The sequence below is a fragment of the Citrus sinensis genome, chromosome 3 (assembly GCF_022201045.2).
Source record: "Citrus sinensis cultivar Valencia sweet orange chromosome 3, DVS_A1.0, whole genome shotgun sequence".
Lineage (NCBI taxonomy): Eukaryota > Viridiplantae > Streptophyta > Magnoliopsida > Sapindales > Rutaceae > Citrus > Citrus sinensis.
This window is the reverse complement of record NC_068558.1, coordinates 30,388,672-30,396,639: the sequence shown is the minus strand read 5'-3', so window position 1 is coordinate 30,396,639 and position 7,968 is coordinate 30,388,672. Positions and strand designations below refer to the sequence as shown.

Sequence of the window (7,968 nt, the reverse complement as noted above, 5' to 3'; positions counted from 1 at the left end):
TCCATATTCAGTCGTCTTCAACACAAAAAGTTAGCAACAGTTAGTTTCTATAACAAAAAATTAGTAAAAACTTAACCAAGATTCTACAATTGTCGACAATTCCCTCCCCCCAACCAGAATGAAACATTGTCCTCAATGTTTGAAAGGAAAGAAGTAGAGTTTAGAAGACATCACTTGGGTGGTGTAACACAGAAGAAAATATTTATAAGCGGAGAGTTAAATCTAATTTGTACTTCTTACTGCGGCTACTGTTACCATCATTATTTGGATGCTCCAACACAAAGGTCCAGAGGTCTAGCTCCGGTCTATAAGCTTGTAATAGATCAAGTAGCACATTAGCAGTGTGAGCACAAATAAAGAGTTTTTTCGCATTAGAGGGAATGAAATAGTTTTTTATTGCATGGTTAAGAAATGCGATAAAGCCATCATAAAAGTTATTGACATTTAACAAACCGATGGGTTTCTGGTGGATGTGCAGATGGGCCCAAGATGCTAGTGTGATAAGTGCCTCTAGTGTTGCAAGATCTCCTGGAAGGAAAATAAAAGCATCAGCATGATTAAGCATTTCAGTTATTCTTTCTTGCATACCTGAGACGACTAACTCTTCTCCAGTTGATGAGTCAGACGAATTGCCCAATGATTTTAGGACTCTTGGGATGATGCCTAACACTTGACTTCCTTTGACAAAAGCTGCTTCAGAGACCATTTTTGATAACCCTCGGTTACCTCCTCCATACACCAAGTGTAATTTTCTCTCTGCTATACTTCGACCAAGATCGATGGCTGCCTCAACGAACTCTTTATGTTTGCCATAGGTAAATCCAAAAAGCACACAAATGTTCTTGAATTATCTATTTGGAGTAGCTGCCATTGTGATACTTCTGAAAAAATAATTTGTGAGTGCTTGACAAAGAAAATCACATTTAAGAGTCTTGGTGACAGTGGGTCACAGTTGTGTATGAGGTAACATGTCAGTGTCAAATAACGCGTAAAGCACGTGGCTCACGAGTCAAAAAGGAAAAAATAAACAGTAATAAAATTATTAAAGATAATAATACACACAATAAAACAATAGTGAAATAAAATAACAGTAAAGTGAAAGGATATTTACAGGTAGTTGCGACTGTGGCTCACATCTTCCTCTGGTTTTACGTCCAGAAACGACTTGAACGCCCTCTATGGGTCGAGGATAGGCTTCCTATCCAGTTTTCTTATAAACTGGCAAACAAGGTCGTTTATAGTCAAATTCTCGAGACTATATCGTGCATGCTCTTTCTGGAATAATGGCCATAACTGGAGAATCGCTCCTTGCACATATCCACTGGGATGTATTTCAAGAGACAAAAGGATATCATCCAATGACTCCTTATTCAAGCCATCCCTAATGAATTGAATATTATCTTCCCTGTTATCAGACACCATTCCTAAAGAACATGGGTTTTTATTGCAACTCATTTTGGCACACTTATGACAAGCAACAGAAATTTTTCGAGCTCGTCGTTTTCTTGCATAATTTCCTTTACCACAACCAGGCATGTATGCAATAAATGTTGGAGGTAACTCACCTGCCGATCGTACTTTAGCCTCGATTAACCAACGGATGTCAGCAGGTATGTTATTCCTCATGAGTAATCGCATGCGTTCGGACCGAGCTTTATAGATCGTAAGGAGGGCATTCTGAGAAAGTGAAGGGAATCGCTTGTGAAGCTTTGTTAGAGTCTCGTTTCTGTCCATACCTTTGCTTCAGAATATCAGTTATTATGGGAAACTGAAGTAACCGACTTGATTGTCACGGAGTACCGTTATCCGCCACTTCACCGGGGTAACAAACTAAAGCACACAAACAGAAAAACAAATTAAAACACACAAAGAAAATTAAAATCGTCCTCTTATTGAATTTACCTCAAGCTCCAACTAGATGTCGTAAACACTTCTCTCAATGTTTCTGAGTTGGCTTTCTAAACCCTCAACATAGGCTACTAACTCTGGTGGCTGTAGAGCCCAAATGCGATGTGTTTTACAAACTTGAATCTGTCTTTTGAGATGAGTTTTGACATGTTGAAGTGGTTTAATAATGTTCAGGAGGAACGGTCTAAGTAAGGTACTCGTGATTAAAAATGATAAGAGAAAACTTAATAGTTAAACAAACACACTTATGCAAAATTAATTTCAATTAGCAAAAGAATAATAAAAAGAAAGAAAGAAAAATCAAATCAACGAAAAGAAAAAAAATCAATTCAAATCTGGTGGGTCACTCAAATTAATTTCCGTGTTTTCTCCATGTAGTTAGTACTCTAGATATGGCTTTAATCTTTGACCATTAACTTTAAACGTGACACCGTTCTTTGGGTCCTTAATTTCAATTGCCCCATGTGGAAAAACAGTATATACAATAAATGGGCCAGACCAACGAGAGCGTAACTTACCTGGGAATAGGTGCAAGCGAGAATTGAATAAAAGCACTTTCTAACTTGGAGTGAAAGATTTTCTCATAATTTGCTTGTCGTGGAAGACTTTCATTCGTTGCTTGTAAATCTTGGCATTTTTGTATGCATCATTGCGAATTTCTTCAAGTTCTGCCAGATGTAATCTTCTTTCTGAGCTGGCTTGCTGCATGTCAAAGTTGAATTTCTTGATTGCCCAATATGCACGATGCTCGAGTTCCACAGGTATGTGGCAAGCTTTTCCATACACTAACCTGTAGGGTGACATCCCAATCGGGGTCTTGAAAGCCGTTCTATATGCCCATAATGCATCATCAAGTCTTAATGACCAATCTTTTCTGTCTGGCCTCACCGTCTTTTCTAATATGTGCTTTATTTCTCGATTGGAGATCTCAACTTGGCCACAGGTTTGCGGATGATATGGGGTTGCCACTTTGTGAGTGATTGAATACTTTGTCAAAAGAGCTTTGAATGCTTTGTTACAAAAGTGGGCACCACCATCACTGATTATTGCTCGAGGGAATCCAAAGTGTGAAACAATGTTGCTTTTCAAAAATCCTATCACCACTTTGTGATCATTGGTTCTACATGGAATTGCTTCTACCCATTTTGATACGTAGTCAACAGCAACCAATATGTATTGATGGCCAAAAGAAGGAGGAAAGGGTCCTATGAAGTCGATACCCCATACATAAAAAATCTCAACCACTAAAATTGGATTTAGTGGCATCATGTTCCTTCGTGTAATGCTCCCCATTCGTTGACACCTATCACATAAAGAACAAAAAGTGTAAGCATCTCGAAATATAGTTGGCCAATAAAAACCACATTGTAAAACTTTAGTTGTTGTTTTCTTAGCACTGAAATGGCCTCCACAAGCTTGTTCATGGCAGAATGAAAGAATATTCTGAATTTCATTTTCTGGGACACATCGTCTAACAATTTGGTCTGCACAATACTTGAACAAATACAGGTCATCCCAAAAGAAATTCTTTATCTCTGCAAAGAATTTAGCCTTATCTTGCTTGGTCCAATGCTCTAGAAGTTTACCTGTAACAAGATAATTAACTATATCAGCATACCAAGGTAATACTTCCACACTCATTAATTGTTCATCTGGAAATGACTCATTCAATATTAATGGCTCTGTAATTGTGTCAAAATGGAGACGAGAGAGGTGGTCCGCCACAACATTTTCTGTCCCTTTCTTATCTTTGAATTCCAAGTCAAATTCCTGTAAAAGTAACACCCAAAGAATTAGTCTAGCTTTTGCATCTTTCTTTGTGAGAAGATATTTAAGAGCAGCATGATTTGTGAACACGATTATTTTACAACCAATGAGATAAGATCGAAATTTCTCTAATGCAAACACTACTGCTAGCATTTCTTTTCCAGTAGTTGAATAATTCAACTGTGCATCATTCAATGTCATACTAGCATAGTAAATAACATGGGAAATTCGATCAACTCTTTGTCCTAATACTGCTCCTACTGCATAATCAGATGCATCACACATGAGCTCAAATGGTAAGCTCCAATTTGGGGGCTAAATGATGGGTGATGATGTCAACAATTGCTTTAACTTTTCAAATGCCACAAGACATAAATCATCAAAGACAAAAGGTACAGCAAGAAAATTGCATAAGGGTCTAGAAACTTTGCTAAAATCTTTAATGAAACGTCTATAGAAACCAGCATGCCCAAGGAAAGATCTTACTTCTCTGACTGTTTTGGGTGGAGGAAGATTAAAAATGAGATCCACCTTGGCTGTGTCAACCTCAATACCTTTGCTCGAAATGATGTGACTGAGAACAATACCTTGTTTTACTATAAAATGGCATTTCTCCCAATTTAAGACCAAGTTCTTCTCGATACATCTCTGCAGAACTAGTGTTAGATGATGTAAACATTGATCAAACGAATCACCAAAGACAGAAAAGTCATCCATAAAGACTTTAAGGAATCGTTCAACCATATCAGAAAAAATTCTTAACATGCATCGTTGAAATGTAGCAGGTGCATTACATAATCCAAATGGCATTCTCCTATATGAAAATGTGCCAAAAGGGCAAGTGAAAGTGGTCTCTCTTGATCTTTTGGTGCTATGGGGATCTGATTGTATCCTGAGTAGCCATCTGGAAAGCAATAAAATTCATGGCCTGCTAATCTATCAAGCATTTGATCAATAAATGGTAAAGGAAAATGGTCTTTACGTATGACAGAATTCAACTTTCTATAATCAATGCATACACGTCATCCTGTAGTTACTCTAGTGGGTATCAATTCATTATTAGCATTGGTAACTACTGTGACTCTTGACTTTTTGGGGACGACTTGCACAGGACTGACCCATGAACTATCAGAAATGGGGTAAATGATACATGTATCTAATAGCTTAAGGATTTCAGTTCTAACAACTTCTTTCATATGAGGATTTAACCGACGTTGCATTTCCCTAGTAGATTTAGCATTTTCATCAAGATGAATGTAATGCATGCAGTCTACTGGATTTATACCTTTTATGTTTGCTATGGTCCATCTTAATGCTCCTTTGTGCTCTTTTAAAACATCCAACAACTTACCTTTTTGTTCGTCATTTAGGGATGATGAGATGATTACCGGTAGAGTATTTTATTCTCCTAAAAATTCATATTCCAATGTGTTGGGCAATGGTTTGAGCTCGAGTTTTGGTGGTGATTCTGATGATGGGATGAGTTTCTTCTCTGATGATGCTAGTTGTTCAACTCTTGACTTCCATTTATTAGTGTCCATGGATGGTGCTGAGTCAAGTAGGGCGTTGACCTCATCGACTGATCTGTCAATATCAAAATCCAAACCAAAGTGAGTTAAACATATTAGTAAAGGATCATCACTAAGGTTTGAAAGAAAAGTGTCATCAACTATTGTTTCTATTAAATCCACATCAACAATTCCATCATCTGCATTGTGAGGTTGTTTGGCAATGTTGAAGATGTTCAGCTCCATAGTCATGTTGCTGAAGGACAACTGCATATTTCCAGTCCTGCATTGAATGTGAGCATCCGCAATTGCCAAGAAAGGTCGGCCTAGAATAATAGGGATGTCCTTCCTTGAATCCTGTATTGGTTGAGTGTCAATTACAATGAAATCAACAGGAAAATAAAACTTGTCTACCTGGATAAGCACGTCCTCTACAATACCATGAGGTATTTTCGTGGACCGATCTGCAAGCTGTAACACCACTGGAGTTGGGTATAATTCTCCCAGTCCAAGTTTCATAAATACTGAATAAGGAACCAAATTTACACTAGCTTCTAAATCCAACAAAGCATTCTCAATTGTGTGGTTCCCTATACTACATGAGATAGTGGGGGAGCCTGGGTCTTTGCATTTTAAAGAAATTTTATGTTGGAGTATAGAACTAACGATTTTTGTTAAAAATGTCTTCTTTTGAACATGCATATTTCTCTTTTTAGTACAAAGGTCTTTAAGAAACTTGGCATAAGATGGAACTTATTTAATAGCATCAAGTAAAGGGATGTTAACACTTACCTGTTTAAAGATTTCAAGAATCTCACCTGTGGATTTTCCCTTTTTTCCTTTAGCTAACCTCTGAGGAAATGGAGCCTTGGGAACGTATTCTCGTGGGTTGGTTTCTTCTTTCTCCTCTGGTGATGAGTCCTCAACATTCACAGGTACAATTTGATTTTCTTTTGTCACCGGCATCTCCACTTTGTTGTCGACTTTTTTTCCTTTTCGTAAGGTCATGACGGCTTTAACTTCTCCATGCTACTGTGGTGAACTGGTACTTGCTTCATGCACTCCTTTAGGATTAGGCACTGGTTGACTTGGAAACTTGCATTTCTCAACAGTCATTGCCAAGGTCTGAACTGAAGAAGCAAGTTCTCCCACCATCTTCTCGAGGCTTAAAACTGATTGGGCTTGTGAGTTGAAGCCTGCTCGCAACTCATTTCGTAGTCCATCAATGGTGCGGTTCTGTTGCTCAATCGTAGAGTGAGTAAGATTCTTGAGATTCTGGAATGAATCCTCCCATGGTCTGGGTTAAGAGTAGTTCTGGTTCTGATTGTATGGTCTAAATGGGGGCTGAGAGGCTTGAGGATTTTGTGGAATTGGTGGAGCTGGAGCTGCTGGTCCATTCTGTTGGAATCCTTGAGACCATGAAAAATTGGGGTGGTCTCTCCATCCAGGGTTATATGTGTTGGAGTATGAGTCATGATCATGTGGCTCTGTTGATTTAGCAGTCGATAACGATGCTATTTGTCTAGCGAGACCTTCAACCATCTCCTTGACTTCTTTGATTCCTGAAGTTGACTCGCCAATGTGAACCTCATTTACTCCTTTAATTCTTCTAGTATTCCTGAGTGACCGACTCTGTTGTTGGGAATTATCTGCTTGTCGCTGGAAGAATTCCTAAATTTCTGATGCGCTTTTTGACATTAGCTCTCCTCCACTTGTTGCCATTAGCCATTCTTGCACATTCGGCAATAATCCCTCCAAAAAGTATTGGCATTGGTGCCATTTCTCATACCCATGATGTGGACACTTCAAGAGTAGCCCATTGAATCGCTCCCACGTTTCGAAAAACTGCTCGTCATCTCTCTGGGTAAACTCTGAGATTTCCCTGCGAATAGCATTGGTTTTATGCACTGGGAAATATTTATTCAAAAATTTAGTTACCATTTGTTCCCATGATGTGATGCTATTGGCAGGCAATGTATTAAGCCATGAACGAGCTCTATCCTTTAAAGAAAATGGGAATAATCTGAGTTTTACATCATCATCTGAAAAATTCTCATATTTAAATGTTTGACAAATAGCATGAAAATCATTCAGATGATTCTATGGATCCTCATTTTCTAGGCCATAAAATGTTGGGAGACAATTTAGCAAACTAGGTTTTAGTTCAAAACTCCTAGCAGTTACATTTGGGTATCTTATGCATGATGTGCTCAAATTAGCTAAAGGACTGAAATAATCCTTAAATGGCCTCTCCTGTGGTGCTTGTAAATCCATTCCAAATTTATTTTTAATGTGCCTGTGTGTGCGAAGTGTTTTTTCTAATTCAAGGTCTATAGGTTCAAGATTAGGTAATAATGACCTACGACCATGCATGCAAAGAACAAAAATAAATGGGAACAAAACAAATAAAAATAAAGAAGAGGGAGAAATTACTAACCTTATTGCGCTATTACAACCTTACTATAAAAATACACAAAAATAAATACGTGAAATAAATTAACTAAAAATAAATTAATAAGATAAACAAAAAAATTACAAAGAAAAATAAATTGAAAATTAAATTACAAAATTTTAAAGAGGAGAAAAAGAAAAGAAATACTAACCTTTAAATGTAGATTCTCCCTTTTTTTCTTTTTTTTTAAAAAAATACAAGAAAACAATTAAATGGAAATATTCACAAAAATTAATTCTATGAATTAAACTTACTTACCTCCCTGGCAACGGCGCCAAAAACTTGTTGTGCAAATTTTAATGTACTCGCAAGCGCAAGAATCTATTGTAGTAT

General features: G+C 37.5%; 1 non-coding gene across 1 annotated transcript; it reads left to right on the top strand.

Annotated features, from left to right (window-relative positions):
• Positions 1 to 6,969: 6,969 nt before the first annotated feature.
• Positions 6,970 to 7,073, top strand: LOC127901654 (small nucleolar RNA R71). Its single transcript, XR_008053898.1, has one exon. It is a non-coding gene; the product is annotated as a small nucleolar RNA R71 (small nucleolar RNA).
• The last annotated feature ends 895 nt before the right edge of the window (positions 7,074 to 7,968 follow it).